General features: G+C 43.4%; 1 protein-coding gene and 2 pseudogenes across 3 annotated transcripts in view; all 3 read right to left on the reverse strand.

Moving 5' to 3' along the window:
• Positions 1-10,866, reverse strand: part of Apbb1ip (amyloid beta precursor protein binding family B member 1 interacting protein) — a 127,922-nt gene extending 117,056 nt beyond the window's left edge. For both annotated transcript variants that reach the window (XM_023701974.1, XM_023701973.1), the window contains exon 1: positions 10,525-10,866. The gene's annotated coding sequence lies outside the window, so the exon portion shown is untranslated. The remainder of the gene's footprint in view (positions 1-10,524) is intronic.
• Positions 10,867-13,521: 2,655 nt separating this feature from the next.
• On the reverse strand, positions 13,522-13,961 carry LOC101579369 (annotated as a pseudogene).
• A 1,300-nt stretch (positions 13,962-15,261) lies between these two features.
• Positions 15,262-16,669, reverse strand: LOC101579769 (annotated as a pseudogene). Its single transcript, XR_192777.2, has one exon. The product of XR_192777.2 is annotated as a 26S proteasome regulatory subunit 7 pseudogene (transcript).
• Between the last annotated feature and the right edge of the window lie 1,134 nt (positions 16,670-17,803).

The raw sequence follows: 17,803 nt of genomic DNA on the forward strand, positions 1-17,803 counted from the left end.
TTTTGGCAGTCTAAATCATATTTAATTCTTTATATAGTCAAGATAGAAGCTCTTTGTCTGAATGATTGTTGGTTAAGATTTTATTCCAATTCACAGGTTGTGTTTTCACTCTGCTGGTGATTTCTTTTGATGTGCAGAAATTTCTCAATAAGATGGGATCCCAGTTGTTGATTCTTTGAAGTATTTCCTGTGCAGTTTTGCTTTTGTTCATGAACTCTCTGCCTACCCCAATGTCTTCAAATCTACTTTCTCTGCCAGTAGATTTACTGTTTGTTTTAATATTTAAATCTTTGATCCATTTTGACTTTCGATTAGTGCATGGTGATAGTCATGGGTCTAGTTTTAGCCTTCAGCATGTGGAAAGTCAGTTTTCCTGGCACCATTTATCACAAAGACTACCTTTTTTTTTTACAGTGAACCGGTTGGTCCCTTTGTCAGAGATAAGGTGGCTGAATGTGTTTATAGTTGTGTCTTATACTAGGGGTTTTAAGCATTCTAGATATGATTTAAGGTATCTGTATAGGAGGATTACACAAGTTATGTAGATACTAAAGCATTTTATATAAACGACTTGATCAAGTGTTTGTGGACATTGGGACTGAAGGGATGGTTGGAACCAACATCTCCCTTGGACAATAAGGGATGCTGTCCTTGTTTTTTACAGCACCGGCAGCGTCCTTTGCATAATAATTGTCAAAAAGTGCTCAACAAAGAGGAGGAAAATCTAGTGAGAGATAGCAATACTGTTGTATACCCTTATTATCTATCTCTAGGCCATACGACTCAACAACTGTGACTGCAACCAGGTTTAATCTACAAAAGACATGTGAATAATAAATGCCTGTTTCAGCAATGTAATTGCAAGGAGAAAATACTTGACTTACTTTCAAGAGAAATTCCCAGGGGAATATATTTCAATATTTTTTTCTTTTCAAATGTTTGATATAAAATATTCCAACATCAAGCAAGCACGTACCACGACTACTGTGGGACTAGTGAGGGACTATTCACTAGAGCAGTTATGTACAAGTGGGTTCACAGAGCTGAGTATTCACAGGGCTCTGTCCGGTTTCCTGATTAATCTTCTGTAAAGCATCCTGGAGTTCAAATCCTCTTTCCTTCCTCAGATGCTGTAAATTTTCCTTCATGTTTTTCTTTCCCTACCATTGCCTGCGCCTTTTCTGAGGATGTTGCCAAGTGTTAAGCACCTCTCAGCCAATTCTGATGACAAAGTTTGATAACTATATTTGGGACTATGGAGTCACATTGTGGTAATGGTTTGATAGCTGAGCTCTTCAACATGCAGTAGTTAACCTGGTATCCTATTGAAACAAATGCAAATTTGTGCTCTACTGGAATTCAGAAAGAAAGGCACCCTCCTTACGGTCCTTACCTCACAAGAATCAACTAACACCTGTAAAGTGCCTACTAAAGTGTGATACATATAAAATGCTTAGCATCAGAGTCAGGGTTTGGCAAGCATGAGGTTGTGAGTTTGATTCCCGGTATCAAAAAGAAAAAATAAAAGAAGAAAAATGCATAGCATCTGCTATTATTGTTACTATCAATATTTCTATCACTATACTTTTCCTCTAAAACAACCCATGGAAACAAGTATCAATTCTCTCTCTCTCTCTCTCTCTCTCTCTCTCTCTCTCTCTCTCTCTCTCTCTCCTGAGTGCATGGAAGAGAAGCAGTCTCGTCCACTGCATTTTGTGTGCTGGAAATTGAGTTGGACTGCCACTTTTTGTGGGCCCAGACACATGTTCAAAAGGCAGTCATTAGGAAGGATGTCTGCAAATTCAATTTCTAGGACAGCCTCTACCATTCTGAACAGAAGAGGAACTGCTCAGGAATTTCCCTCAGGCTCTTCCAGATCATTCCCTGAGTATCTCCAACTTCTCAATCCAAATCTTAACACTATGCCCCCTCCTCAAAGGGAGATGTGTTTTTGTATGCAGAACCTCCACAAAGAGATGTGCTGATGAGAAGAGTGTTTTGCTTGTGAACTAGCAGGAAGAAACAAGAAAAAAAAGAGTTGCTAGCCCTGGTTACCTATGGCAACAGACCACACACTGGCGGATGTGGGTGTACAAAAACCTGCTTTGCCATTTATTTTGTTACTTTTTAGATGCTGCTACAATTAAGCAGAATCCATGAATTGTAAAACAGCAGGATGTTGGTGGAGCGAAAGGATAAAAATAAGCAATGATGATTTGATGTTTTTATGGCTAGAGACTTAAGCATTGTAGGTAGAGGCTTAAAGCTGAATTAATGCCAGGCAACAAGGACAGGGCCATAACAACAGCTAAAATCATCCTTTTTTTTTTTTTTCCCCTTCAGCTTACTTCTGAATTCACCCTCAGCTGCAGCCCCTCACAACTATTCCGCCCTGGAAGTATGGCCAGTCTCAATCGAGAGGGGTTATATAAAAGTGCAAAATACCACACAAAGGTGCACTGAATTTGAGAAAAATAGCTCATTAGTAATTTTAGTACTCAATTTAAAATAATATTCATTTGATGACAAAATTTGAATCTGTCATTAAGATAGAAGGACAAAATTCATGCCATTTGTTTCTTCTTGACATTTCTAACGTGGCTTCCAGAAAATTAAAAGTGCTATGTTGGGCTTGCATTGCATTTCTGTGGAATAGCACTGGGACGGAGGGCTCTGGTTCTGTTATGATGACTGCCTTGGCCTTTGACTCAAGGCTGATGGGTGAGAGGGCTGTAGCGTACGGATGTAGTGTGAGTACTACTCACCAAGGATTGGGTCAGAATCACCCCATTTCCCTTCCCACCACACTCTACGCTTCACCTCTGCCAAGCCGTCCACTCTCCCTGGGCATGGATGACCTCCTTCTGCCTTTACCCTACCAAGTGCCTCTTTGCCACTCTCACCAAACGTCTTCTCTGTCATCACTACCTTTACTACATCATTTCTGCATCAGTCACTGTGCTATGCACTCTGATGTGTTTATTTGTAGGCCAGTCCCCCCTGCTAGGTGGGAAGCTTCTTGAGATGAGACACTGTGTCTGATTTTATGTTACATTCCACTTTGCCTGACATGCGAGTCCCCCTCCATAGTTGTGCATGAAACTGGAAGAAAAAACAAAGCTCCAATAATGTGATGATGAGCAGAGTTTGGCCCAGTCAGAGTATGTTTAAGGAGCGTCTCCCACTCTGTAAACCAGGGTTTGAGGGTAGTGAGCACAGTGAGTTAACTTGGAGTTCCAGTTTTCATGTTCAAGAGTGATTTTATGCCTTCTTCTTACCACACTGCACCACCTTTATCCACACTTACGGACCAAGAAACTTCATTTCTGCTTGTTGCTGATGACAGCAAACATATACTGCCACAGAATTCCAAAGACACTGAAATCAGAAGGTTAAGGCAGGAGGATCACCTGGGCTATAAAGTTGAAGGCCAATCTGAACTGCACAGTGAAACTTTGTCTCTGAATAGATAAATAAATAACAAATACAGAGAAACAGTCCTGGTTTAATAAGCCATATGTTTTACAGAGCTGAATAAGAAAGCGGTCATAAAATAATGAGGCCGGACATAAAGCTCAGGGATAGAATATCCTTTCCCCAAAAGAAGGAAGACATTGTCTCCTCTCTCTCTCTTTTTTTTCTTTTTAAATCTATTTAGCACAGGGTCTCATTACACAGGTTGGACTCGTAGTAATCCTCCTGTTTTCAGCCTCCCAATCACTAGGATTACAGATGTGACACCATACCCAGTCTTAATCACTGTCTCAGTGTGCCTGAGGGGCAGGGCTGGCACAGTATGCTGGGGATCGAACCCTGGGAAGACATTAGGAAAACCTAATCAGTTCACTGGCTTACCTATCAATTGTGCATCTTGGCCAAAGAAATAAATTATTGTTAAAATTGCAAGAGCCTTAGATAAACTTAATCAGGAATTTATGCATTGGAATACAATAAAAAGTCACTGAAAAAAATATTTTGCGAGATCGTCTCCCTCTTCCTGCCCTGCTACCTCCATGGTGACTAAGTCATCCTTTTCTTTATGATATGAAATTCAAACAATGCTCTTGAAGACTGGAATTGGCTCTGCAAAAAATACAGCTTATGAAATGGCAACCAATGGCTTTTAGCAGGATTCCACCAAATTCAGTTTATTACAATTACACCTTCTTGATCCCTATTAATAAGCAAATGAAATGTCTGTTGTCTTGGTCTCTGTCAGGAGCTACTTCCTAACCACTTTATCTTTCCAAACCCTCACCAGCTACCAGTATCACCTGACATGAAGCAGGTCCTAGAACTTTTTTACTTTTAGTGCTAAGGGTGGGACCCAGGGCCTCATGCATGCTAGGCCAGCACCATTGCTCCCATCCCCGATCCCTTCTGGTTAATTTTAGCTCTGACACTTGAATCTATTAGGAATACAGCTATGTAAGAAGTAAGCTGCTTTCTCTTCCAAATCTAGTCTTAGATTTTGAAAACAGAAACATCTTTCATCTCTGGGCACGAAAAACTTTTTTGTGAAAAAGGCCTCTCACCTGCCTCTGGCAGAATCTTGATTTTAAACTACACAATCATAGAAGCCTCAAAATCACACATTGTCCAAATAACTGGTTAAGAATTTATGCACCAATATAGGGCTTTGTGGTATTCATTTCTTGTTTTTCCATTTATTAAAATAATTTTTATTCTTAATAATTATAGAAGGGTAATACTGTTGATTGTCTAACTATAACCTCTATTAGCTACAGCATAAAGATTGCTCATTAACCCTTCCCAAAACTTAAAAAGAAATATTAAAACACTAGGGTCCCAAAGATCTGATTTTCTGTCCCCTTTCTTAAGCAGTGTAATCTTGAGCACATTTCTTTAACTCTCTAAACTGTCATTTCTAATTTGTACCTAGGAATAATAACAGTGTCTTCCTAAAGAATTGCTGGCTGATTGTAGCCCTGCATACCACAAGGATATCATTATCTGATGCTTTGTATATGGGTCTAGAACAGGTCAGGTCATCCCTCTCCAACTCTTCCTTGCAGCTGATCATAGTTCCATCCTTCCACTTGCTCAGGCCAAAACTCTGGAGTCATCTCTCATACCAAATATATCCACTCTGTTGGGAAATCCTGTTGGCACTAACTTCAAACTATGCCTTCTCTTTCCATCCCAGCTCCCTCGTGCTGTGTATAAGCAGTCAGATGAAGCTTTAAACACAATGTGCTGAATCCCACCTTTTCTTTCCCTCAGACCCTGGAAGGCTCCTTTGCAGTGGCCCTAAGTCCTTTTGACCTGCCACCTCCTGGCCCTCCCTGGCCCGCTACACCAGCACTCCTTGCTGCCTTGTCATTTACGTACAGCAGCAGGGGCCTTGCTCTGTGTGGCACCAGCGTGCTCGGCCCTGCTCTCCCCCTCACACTGTTATGCTCAAAAGCCTTTGGTTAACTCAGCCGCTTCTCCACACTTTGCTGAGATCTTAGCTTCCAGGTGAGGCCAAGCTGGCCACCTTGCTTAACACCATGATGGTACCTTGCTCAACTTTGTCTCTTCTACAGCGTTTTTCACTTCCCAATACCCACACCATTTCCTTATTTATCACTGATGGATCCAAAGCACCTAGACTGATGCTTAGCAAAATTTTCTGATGGGAAATGATTGACTTGTCTTTTAAGTGGAAATATTTTTACTTCAGATAGTTGAACTACAAACAGCTAGAATTTTTGATTGAAATGATTTAGTCATATTTGAAGTACAAATCTAAGTAGAATGAGAAGTTGGCAGTTTCTAAATCATATTCTCTCATATACTTACTCTTACTATCTCTGTGGCACTTACTCTTAACTGTTTCTAATATACTTGTATTTATGCTAAATTAAATTAGCACACTCTGTGACCACACCTAGAGTCAGTGAGGACCTTAATCCAGTTTTCAAGTGGCAATGTCCTCTAATCTCCAGCCTGAGGTCATCTGTTTGCAAACATGTGGGTATATTTACTAAGTTAGAAATTAGAATTTTTAGAAGTAATTACCTTTAGAGTGCAAATAGAGGAATGTTCCTAGATGACCACATGATATGTTGGTAATATCCCACTTACGTTGGGTAACGGGTACTTAGATTGGTTTTACTGTTATTTATTGTAACTGATTATATCATTACTTATATCTATCATACATCATCTTTTCTATATGTAAAATGTTTCTTAATAAAAGTGGAGGAGGGCTGGTGAGATGGCTTAGTGGTCTAAAGCACCTACTTAGAACAAGCTTAGCAAAGCACAGGGACCACGGTTCAATCCCCCAGCACCACATGCCAGCCAGCCTGCCCCCTGGTGGGCTGAGCTGGCCACACACACACACACAAATAAATAAATAAATAAATAAATAAATAAAAAGTGGAGGAAAGATAAATCTCATAGTTTTCTTGCTTATCATCACTTTTGGCTTCTCTCCAGTTTTATATGCTGTAGCTCTGTAGATATAAATCTTCTGGCCAGTTTGTGGAAACACACTTGCTGTGCAAGGAGACACTGACCACACTCTCCCAGCCCACAGCTGACTCACAGGTGAACCTGTGACTGGAGCCCCAATCAGAAAAATTGTCATCGCAGTTAGAAAAAAAATGAAGACCTACTACTTTGTTGATTTAACCAACCTCAGAGCTTGTCACAACAGATTAGAATAAAGATAAAAATGAAAACAGGGTTTTCTTCTGGCCAAAGTAAATTATATTTCTCAAAAGGCCCATATAAAGGTAACACTGTTCACACTGCTGATTCTATCTTGTCCTCTGTAGCAAGCCAATTTTTTGCTTGATTACCTTCTGTTTATCTTCCTTTCCTGACCTAGAGGGGGTGTAGGGACCTGGAGGTGTTGATGTGCCCCATCAGTATTCTAGTCCTACATAGAATTGTAACTGCTGAGTGCCCCAACTCCCCAGCTGTAAACTCCTTGTTTGATATAGCCCCTGGTATAGCACTCGGATCCTCCTATCAGACTGGCCCGATTCCAACTTCAGCTCTATTAACCACCTCAGTAAGTTTTTAACCTTTCTGTGCTTTCATTTCCTCAGTGATGAAAGGGCAATAATAATAGTATAAACCGAGAAGTGAGGCTCAATGAAACTACACAGCTAAATTACATAGCACAACATCTGGTATGCAATATAGGCTGAGAATCCATAGCCTAGAACCTCCCAATCCAAAGTATTACTTAATCTGAAACATTTTTGAGTGCCAGCATTACACCATAAATGGTAAATTCAACACCCGAGTTATGGGTTCCATAAGTTAAAACACAGACACACAGCACAGTTCATTGAGCATTCCTAGTGGAAGCAAGACCCATCTGGTGCTCTTAACTACATATGCTAACTTTGCTTCATTCACAAAACTGTTGAAATATTCTACAAAATTACCCTCAGTTAATGTGTTTAAAGTATATATGAAACATAAGCAAATTCTGTGTTTAGACTTGGGTGCCTCTTTGGGTACCCACTCCATGTATCTCATTATGTATCTGTGTGTAATTATACCAAAGCCTGAAAACACACACACACACACACACACACACACACACACACACACCAAAATCCAAAACATTTCAAGTCCCAAGCATTTTGGATAAAAGTACTGAATCTTTATAGGCTGAAGAGATATTGTAACAATAATGAGTTACTATTACTGTATGGTAAACAAAGATTAGTTAAGGAGAAGAAAGAAAAGTCCTATAATAAACACCATGATGATCAAGTTTACAGTCTGCGCTCAAGAAGTCTTTGGAAAAGTGGCCTGAATTCAAGCTGCAGGACAGGCTCAGAAGGTGGGGCGCTCTAGTTGTGTCACCTGTGTCCTGCGCTTCAGTTGGATCCTGGGGGCTGAGCTATATGGATGAGACCCACCAGAAGTGACACTGAAGTGAGTCCTAATGATGGCACACTTAGATGTGGTGAGGCCAGGGGAATGTGCTGGGAATGCCATCCTCTAAGTCCTAGATGGCATCGCCGGGTCCTGCCCTGCCAGATTTGCATGGTGCAGCCTCCTACACTGGTGTGGGGGCCCACACCTTCCCTTACTTCCCTAGACAGACAAACATAAATTTTCATACCAAAAATATAATTGTGTTAATAAGAATTATTGTTTGGTTTTACATTTTCCTATTTTGTGAATTCTTAGAACGATTCTACTGCCTATACAACAAATTCATGATGTGCCAGAAAGCTAAAAATCTCAGTTTCTTTTCTTTTCTTTCTTTTTTGCGGAACTGGGGGTTGAACTCAGGCCCTTGCGCTTGCCAGGGAAGCACTTATTCTATTGAGCCATCTCCCCGACCCCCAAAAATCTCTGTCTTATGGACTAACTTATTCTAAAATTTGGGGGTTCATTAGAAGACTAGGTATAAAAATAAGTAAAAAGGGAAAGGGATTTGAAGAAAGTGAAAATAATAATGCTTGTTAAAAGGTTTAATGAAAATTCAAGGTAGAACATCAAGCATAGACATTTACAACAATCAACTTTATAAAGAGCTTATCATAATAATATGGAAATATCTAGAACTTTTAAATTATGAGTGACATTAAGCAAAACACGTAGTGGGAAACTAATGTACATTTTCAGGATATAAAAGTACAACGTACTTAATGGGTGCTATATAGCCTGGCAAGTATTATGTGTAAGATTTAAAGTAATAGATTTCTTTTAAAAGTACCAAGGAAGCAATTATGCACTACAACACATGAGCTATCTCTATTTTCAAGTTGCTATCCTCCTTTTGTGTGCTTTCTTTTTTTTTTTTTTTTTTTTTTTTTTGCGGAACTGATGATTCAACTGAGGCCCTTGCACTTGCCAGGCAAGCACTTATTCTACTGAGCTATCTCCTCAGCCCTGCTATCCTCTTTATAGATGGGAAATATATAAGTGACTGTTTTAAAAGGAACTTCTCTGAAACAAAAGCCCTCAGCTGCACACTGGTGGTAGCCAAGGCCTGTAATCCCAGCACTTGGAAGACTGAGGCAAGAGGATCATTGTGAGTTCAAGGCTAGCCTGGGCTACATAGCTAGGCCCGGGCAGGGGAGATAGTTTGACAGAATAAGTGCTTGCCTGCTTGCAAGGGCCTGAGTTCAATCCTGGGTTCGGCTGGAAAAAAAAAAAAGAAAGAAAGAAAAGAAAAGAAAGCAAAGCAAACCAAACAAACAAAAAAACCAATGGGGGAAATGCCTTAAAGCATTCAAAATTGTTTTTATTTTCCGAATTTAAGAATATCTGTTACCTGTGCATGCGTGCGTGTGTGTGTGTGTGCATGGGAGTTTAGAATTGAACACACAGCCCTTTACATGCCAGGCAAATACTCTGGCACTGACTTACCACACCCAACTCTGGTCACCTCTTGTTATCTCTCCATTATTGCCTAAGAAGTCCAACACTCTCACCTTACCAACAAATTTCCAGGGTCCAGAGATGTTAGCAACTTAATCAAGGTCATCCTTGCCTAGTCAGTGGCAGACTTGGAAGTAGAACAAAAACCTCTCAGATTCCCAGAAAAGACACAAATCTTAGTTAAAGGTGTAAAAATGCGTAAGTGTTAACAGTGTGAGGATGACATGAAGTCTGACCTTTCCATAAGGAAGGCGCAGACAGGAAGCACCCCCGGAAGCCAGTAAGGAGATTTCTGTGCAGGGCCTCGGCTGGGAGCCGGCTGCTGCGAAGCCATGTGCCCCCGCTGCACATTGGTGCCATCCAGGCAGAACAGCTCTCTGCGTTTGTTCCCAAGGTTTCCTTTCTAAAATTTCCATTTGGAGTCCGAGATTTGAAAAAGCATAAAGTACCCTGCCTTTGATTAAATTGCCGCACACCATCAGAAATCGTATCTTGTGCTGCAGTACACGCGTGCCTTTTCTCTGTGTAACTTTCGTATTACTCCAGGATTACCGCTGTCTAACCATCTCATTAAAAGGTCTTTTTGAACCGCAGATCCTTGCGTTGTTCTAGGAAACACCACATCAGGCTTTCACAGAGACACACTGAGGGACCCAGAATGGGGTTTACAGCTGGACCCTGGATCCAGACTCCCACAGGTATACGCAAGGTCACCCTGGTCAGTGTCGTTCATGCTATGCAAGGCTTCCTGCCTAAGCCAAATTACAGTATTTGTGTCCAGTGTCCAGATTTATCTTACTCACACTTTAAAATGAACAGGAGAAAATTTGGGAGGAAATGTTATTTTTAAAAAGAAGAAGCAGCGGTCTGAAAGTTTTAAAGGAAGGAAGCGCCGTCAGACGTCAAATTCTCCCACCACTGCCCTCAACCTCGCAGGGCCCTGAAATTCTGCCGGGGGCCTCCGGACAGGCCAGGCGGCTTCCAGTGGGACCTGCTCCACCCGGCAGGAAACCCGGGGCAGAACTCGGAGGGCGCGACGAGCTCAAGCCCCACGCGGGGTCGACAGGGGGCGCGCGGGCTCGGCCGGAGCCGCACACGTGGTCGCGACCGCCGGAGGGGTCGCGCTGGGGCTCGGGCTCCCGCCTGGGCGCCGCTTACCTCGACGGCTCTGCTGGGCGCTCGCGCGGTCCGGTGCTGCAGGGAGCAGGAAGAGGCTGTGGGGTCACCCGCTCCACGCGGCGCGGGGTTCGGGGGCACACGGGGGGCCCTGGGTGGGCGGCCGGGCCTGCGGCGCGCCGGCGCCCTGCGCCTCTCCCACGCTCTCCTCCTCTGCGCCGTCCGAGCGCGCCTTTCCCCCGCGGCGGAGCCCGCGCCTGCTTTCCCGCGCTCCGCTCTCTGCGCTCGTCCGGCGGTCTCGGCGCCCGGGGCCCAGGAGCAGCTCGGCGACTTGGAGAGGCCGCTGTATTTTGCAAGGCTCTTCTTAAACGTTTGCCTCAGCCTTCGCGGCGCTTCCTCTTTCTGGCGGTTGCGCAAGCTTCCTGCCCGCGGGGCGCAGGCCCCTGGGGAAGAGGCCCGGGGAGCGGGCGGGGCGGAGAGGGCGCCCGGGGGGCTTTCCCCACGTGCGACCACCACCGCCTGGTCCCTACTGTGGGAAGGGGTGAGGTAGGCGGCAAGGCGCCCCCTGGCCCCGCGATGTGCCCTAGCGAAGGACCAGTTGGAAAGACTCAGGGAGTAGCCTCTCCAGGGAGAAGGTGGCAGGGGCGGGAGGCCTGAAAACGCAGAAGCAAAGTAGGTTCCGGCTGGTAAATAAGGTTGAACTAGGCTCCTCTTCCCCTAGACAGCTGTATCTATATAGGCTTGCGTGTGGGGAAAGGCGGCAGAGACCTGCAGACATAGATGAGACTCATACATTAATAAGATAATTCTAGACAGTTCATTCTTTCAAGGAGAAATTACATATTAATGCAAACAGGGGTGAAGAAAACAATTCCTCCTACAGTAGGTGGTGCTTTTTAGATGGTAGAGAACAGACAGTAAATTAATAGCAAGTCGAGGAATGCGTTTTGATAGAATTAAAAGGTGAAAGATACAGAGTGATGAGCGTGTTCCCACGGAGAAGGAACTGTCTAGTAATTAGCCACACAGAACCAGACCTAAGTGAGCTGAGGGATTCCTTAAGGTTGGACTTTTGCTGGTAAAGGTTCCCGGCGGAAGATCAAGACTTTCAAAGGGCCGGAGTTGGGAGCGCTCTTGAGGTTTAGAGGGAGCAGCAAGGAAACCGGTGCGTCTAGAGCAGCCAGGGTACGGATGAAAAGGAGAAAAAAAAAGAGAAGTTGGTGGGAAGCTGTGGCCCTGATTCGAGAGAGAAGAAAGCCTCAAGAAGGATGAACCTTCAGCGGGCAAAGCGAGCAGCGGAATAGAGAGTGGCTTTCTTGGAAGAGGCAAAGTGTGGTCTGAGCACAACCCTTGGAAAAGCCTGGGCAAAAAGCTTGACAAAGTGTTCCTCAAGAAGAAAGAGGGGTGGGGAGAGATAGCTCAGTAGGATAAGCACTTACCTGGCAAGCGCAAGGGCTTGAGTTCAATCCCCAGTTCAATGTGCAATACAAAAGCCATGGTTGAACACGTCACATCTTGTTCTTCTAAGTGTGTACCATTTCCAGTGGTATCAATTATTATTATACTCTCTTTAAAATACATTAAAAATAAAAATTAAAATGGACAAGAGAAATTAAGCTATATTGAAAGGAAGAATTAATGTTTATTTGACAGATCTTGCATATCTGAATCTGGTAATCTGTGCAATAGATTTGTTGATAAAAATATGTAATATAACAACTGTTGTTAATTTTCTACAGATCGGACTCATAGTGATCCTCTTGTTTTCAGCCTCTCACGCTCTGGGATTACAGGCGAAGGGCACCATGCTCAGTCTCATTCCCTGTCTCAGCACGCCCTGGGGGCAGGGCTAGCACGGTATGCTGAGGATCAAATTCTGGCCTCTGAGCTTTGCCTAAGCAGGCACTTTAGTCCGCTGAACTATCTGGCCAGTCCTTTTTTTGAGTTTTTAAATTGTTGCCTTTTTTTTTTTTTTTTTTTTAAATCAAAGGTCCCTCCCTTACTGGTCCTGCTTCCATGAGTGGCCTCGACCAGGGAAAAGGGGGGCGGAGTTAGCCAGCCGGCACAGGGAAGGGTCATCTCCACAACATTCCATTTATACACAGAACTAAATGGACAAGCACAGAGTCATTATTTCCGATAGAAGTTGGCAGCATGGGAGCGGGGAGAAATAGGTGGGGAGTGTGGATATTGTTAACAAAAAATACAAGTGTCCCCCCCCCCCAAGCTGGTTGCCTGAGGGGAACTTGGTCTGTTTCAACCCAATAGGAATTAGAAGATCAAAAGCAGGTTCAAAGACCTTTTATTTCCTTTGATAAGTTAATTTTTTTTCATAGATTCCCTAAATTATCTCAATGAGTTTTTATTTGTGCATAGGAATACTATTGATTTTTCAGAGCTGACTTTGTATCTGGCTATGCTTTTAAATTTGATTATGAAAACTAGAAGTCTTTTGGTGGAATTTTGGGGATCTTCTATGTGGAGTACCATGTCATCCAGAGATAATGATAATTTAACTTTTCATTTCCTGTCTTTATTCCTCTTATTTCTTTCTTATGTCTAATTGCTCTGCCCACTGTTTCCAGAACTATACTGAGTAGGAGTGGTGGCAGTGGGCTTCTTCGTCTTTTTCTTGATTTTGGAATGAAAGCTTTCAGTTTTTTATCATTTAGTATGATGTTGACTGTTGAGTTGTCATAGATGGCTTTTATCAGATTGAGATCACTAGTATTATTTTTATTTCACTTGAATTTTATCTCTATATAAAATGCTTATAAAATGTGGTCACTGTAAATAAAGATACTTTAACGTCTTTAAAAAAAAAAAAAAAAGCAGGTTCGGCAGGCAGGAAACATCAGGGATGGAGGCCGGAGGAAGGTCCAGGGGGTAGGGCGGCTGTTTGGCAACTGGGGTGAAAGGATTGCTCTCCTGCTGCTGGGATCCTCCCAGACCCTCCAGTCTGGCAGAAAGGGGGCAGCCTACAACCCCTTGAGGGCAGGTCCAGGGCTGCCACATGCTCCAGACAGGGACTGGAGGAGCTCACAAAGGCTTGCCTTCCAAAGAGATGAACGTACTGCCGCCCAGCCTCTCTGCCAGTGTGCAGCGGTCCTTGATCTCTTCTTGCTTGATCCCTGTCAGCTTCTTTTTGATGGCATCCTTGGAACGGGCATAGATCATTTTGCTCTTAAGGGGTGCACGCTCAGGGGCCCAAAAGATAAATACCAGATCCTCCTTGCTCTCTTTGGCCTTGTAGGTCGCATCATAGAGGGCATGGTGACAATCCTTGTCCAGCAACATCTTGACAAAGGTGGCATAGGGGTCGTCCACAGTCTGGCCCACATCCCCACCAGAATCTCCTTGCCCTCCTCCAGGATGATGTTCTTCTTGTCCTCACTCAGGCAAAAAAGCACTGCCTTCTTGTACTTCTTCACTTCCTCTGGTGTTGAGGACTTGGGTACCTTCATGTCATTGAATACCTTGATGACTCCCTCAGAGACATCCACGCCAGAGGCGATGTTTCCAGAAGTGAAGGACTGCAAAAAGAGATGAAGACAAGAGGCACTGCGGCCACTGCTGGGACCTGAATCCAATTTTCTATTCTTCTTTTGAAATTCTGTACCATATGTATTGTTGTATGTACTCTGTTTCTGCTTTTGTTTTCACTCTTTAAAATAAAATTTAGAAGAAAAAAGAGTAAGAAAATCTTTGGTGTAGGGACATGAAGGGGTTAGGAAGAAGGCAGGGCAGTGTGACTGCAACCTAGTGAGGTAGCTGGCTGGTGGTAGAGGATGAGGACGGCCAGGTCATCAGTAACCAGACCAAGCAGGCCCTGTGGCTAAGGTTGAGGACTTTGTGTTGTCTTCAAATTACAGTGGTGAGCTATGAAAAAATGTAGCTACTAACTGGTGCATGATTTGATGTACACTACAAGCCAGCATTCTGGCTCATGATTCTTTTGAAAATCAATTGAATGGGGCAAGAGAAAAAGGAGAAGCAGGGAAAAGAGAGTGCAGCAGGCTCTGATGAAAAGCAGAACCAGTAATACTTTGCTGATGGATCAGACTGAGGTGGGGCAGCAGAAGGGCTAGGAATGGGATACAGCTAGTGTGATTGCTGTCATAGAAAGTAGTTGTGAGCCCTTGTTCAAAGGTCAGTAGGAACACATGGACCATGTCAAGAATGTTTTTCTCACCCCTCAAGAGCAATGAGAATGGATTAAATAATATTTTAGGCTGGCAGGTAAAGAGCTTCATGTTCAAGAAAGGTGACTCCATCATTTAGGAAATTGATCAGATGAGAAAAAAGCTGGGAAAGAGACATTACATAGCTTCCACTGGGAAATTGATAGCAGTGGAAATTGGAAAAAATATCTGGAATGGAGAAGTATTGGTAAGATTGCTGGCAGGAGACCCTGATGAGTGAACAGAGGAATGAGGAGAGAGAGAGGTCAAAGACAAGGCCTGCAAGTCAGACTTATATCGTGATGGCAACAGCTGATCCTGGAGTTTGTCACTGGAATACCCAGGACACGTCCTGTGGTGATGGGGTAGGGGCAAGAAAGTAAAAGATACAAGGGCAAGGAAGTAAAGCTCCTGCTGGCTGGGGACAGTTCTGCTGGATACTCACGAGGGCTCTTTGCTAAGGGCAGTGGTGGCAAACCTATGGCACCAGGGTGTGTATATCATTGAAAGCTTTGAAATGTTCAATGATCTAAGGAGTTTCAAGGGATTTAGAAGGGAGCTGAGCTGTTGCTTAAGGAGTATAATTTTTTTTTTCACATTGAACATTTATTTTTCTGTGAGGTGGTTGTTGACAAGTCTATGTAAGCTCAGGATCCAAACTAGAAGTGTTTTCATTTGAAAGCCTTTGCAGCTTAGTTGTATGTCATGTAGCGAGGAGTAGCACTGAATTTGGCGTAAGACTTAATGACCTTATTTACAGCTTCTAAGAAATCCTTTTCAGTTGCAATTTTTCGCCGTGCTCGGATTGCAAACATACCCGCTTCTGTGCAGACACTTCTAATTTCAGCGCCAGTGCTATTTGGACACAGTCGAGCTAGCAATTCAAATCGGATATCTCTTTCAACACTCATTGAACGAGCATGAATCTTAAAGATATGAGTCCGACCCTCTAAATCAGGTAAACTGAATTCAATCTTTCTGTCCAATCTCCCCGGCCTCATCAGTGCCGGATCCAAAGTACTGGGTCTGTTAGTGGCCATCAGCACCTTGATGTTCCCTCGAGGGTCAAAGCCATCTAGCTGGTTGATCAGCTCCAACATGGTTCTCTGCACTTCATTGTCACCACCAGCACCATCATCAAACCGGGCCCCTCCAATGGCATTGATTTCATCAAAGAAGATAAGGCAGGCTCTTTTTGTTCTGGCCATTTCAAAGAGCTCACGAACCATTCGAGCCCCCTCCCCGACGTATTTCTGTATAAGCTCAGAGCCAATAACTCGGATGAAGCAAGCGTCAGTCCTGTTGGCAACTGACCTGGCACACAAGGTCTTGCCTGTGCCTGGGGGGCCAAAGAGCAGCATGCCCTTGGGAGGCTTGATGCCCAGGTTAACAAACTGCTCTGGATGAAGTAGTGGGGTTTCAACTACTTGCAATTTCTCGATCTGTTCCTTACACCCACCAACATCACTGTACGTGATGTCAGGTTTTTCCTCCACCTGCATCATGGTAACTGTTGGGTCAATCTTAGGAGGCAGGGGAATGTGAATTTGATACTTATTTCTGTTCACGCCAACTCTCATGCCTTCTTCAATGTCAGTAGGTGCCACCTGATCACTGAGGTCCACCACAAACTTGGCAAACTGCTTCACATTGATAATGTATTTTGGGTCCTCTGAGTCAGCATTGATTATCTTCATACACCTTGCCACCTGCAGAGGCTGCTCACTTTGCAGAGTTTGCTTATCTGCGGCCAGATCCCAGAGTGCCGGGGGTGCCAGACCAGTGTCAGACTCTTTAATACCAGTGAGCTCATTAATTTTCTTGAGAAGTTGTTGAATGTCATCTTCAACCTGCTTGATCTGTCTGGAATATGTGCTTTGACCATAAGTTTTCAGCAAAGCAATATCCCCCTCATCCAGAGCTCAGATGGGCTTGTCGTCCTTCTCATCCTCTTTGGTTTTCCGCTGATTGGCGCCAAGGTAATCGGCCATTTTAGGAGATGCTAGCGCCTCAGCTCCTCCGTGATTACACAGCACCTTCCTCACTTCCGACGGTGCCCTCCCTTTTCAAGGAGTATAATTTCTATCCTGCAGGAAACTATGTATTTTTTTAGGTCCAATACATGATGTGTTTATGCAGTATCTATGCAGGGCCTATGGGTTCTTGAGCCTATGGCCTGCTGGGTCGTGCTCTGGGGAGGTCCCAAACAAAGCACACCTGGATACCCAGATTCCTGGAGGGCTGTGACTCAGCAGACTCCATTTTGGGTTTCTGAACTCTGTTGTAGGGCAGCTGTTCTTAATCCCTAAGAGAATCCTAACTCCCAACTCTCCAATTCCTGTTACAAAGTGAAGAACTCTGAGAAAACCATTCAGGGAAGATAATGGGTTTTACTTTGAGCAAGTCAAGCTTGATAAGCCCTTAAGACATCTAAGTGGAAACCTCCTTGCAATAAGAATAAACTATGTACATATATAGCATCATGCACTTCAAACCAATTATGCTGCATAAAAAGCCAGCGCAAATAGTATATAGTATTATACAATGATATTTACATATAATTCTTAAAAATTCAAACTGATCTATACTTGTAAAAAGCTCAGGAAAAGAAGGGAGGAGGGAAAAAGGAAAGCTAACCAAGGGGAAAAGTAAAATGTAGAAATGGTGAAATGTTTACTGTTTTGATCCTAGTGATGGCCACAATGATGTGCACAGAGATCAAAAGTGATGCAATGGTAAACTTTAAAGTGTGTATGTACTTTGTCATCTGTCACTTGTACCCCAGTAAAGCCATGAAAGAAATCTTTGTGCAATTCATGATTTCAACACTCTATTGTTAAATTCATTTTATTTATATATTTTTATGTATTTAGTACAGGAACTACAGGGTCTCACTACATAGATCGGACCTGTAGTTATTCTCTTGTTTTTAGCTTCCCAAGTGTTAGAATTACGGGAATGTGACACCACGCCCAGTCTCAGTCTCTGTCTCAGCGCCTCCTTGGGGTGGGGCCAGCACAGCACTCTGAGGATCAAACCCCAGCCCTGGGCCCTGCCTAAACAGGTGCTTTCTTCTTCTTCTTCTTCTTCTTCTTCTTCTTCTTCTTCTTCTTCTTCTTCTTCTTCTTCTTCTTCTTCTT

Source organism: Octodon degus, unplaced genomic scaffold (assembly GCF_000260255.1).
Source record: "Octodon degus isolate 3935 unplaced genomic scaffold, OctDeg1.0 scaffold00145, whole genome shotgun sequence".
Taxonomy (NCBI): Eukaryota; Metazoa; Chordata; class Mammalia; order Rodentia; family Octodontidae; genus Octodon; species Octodon degus.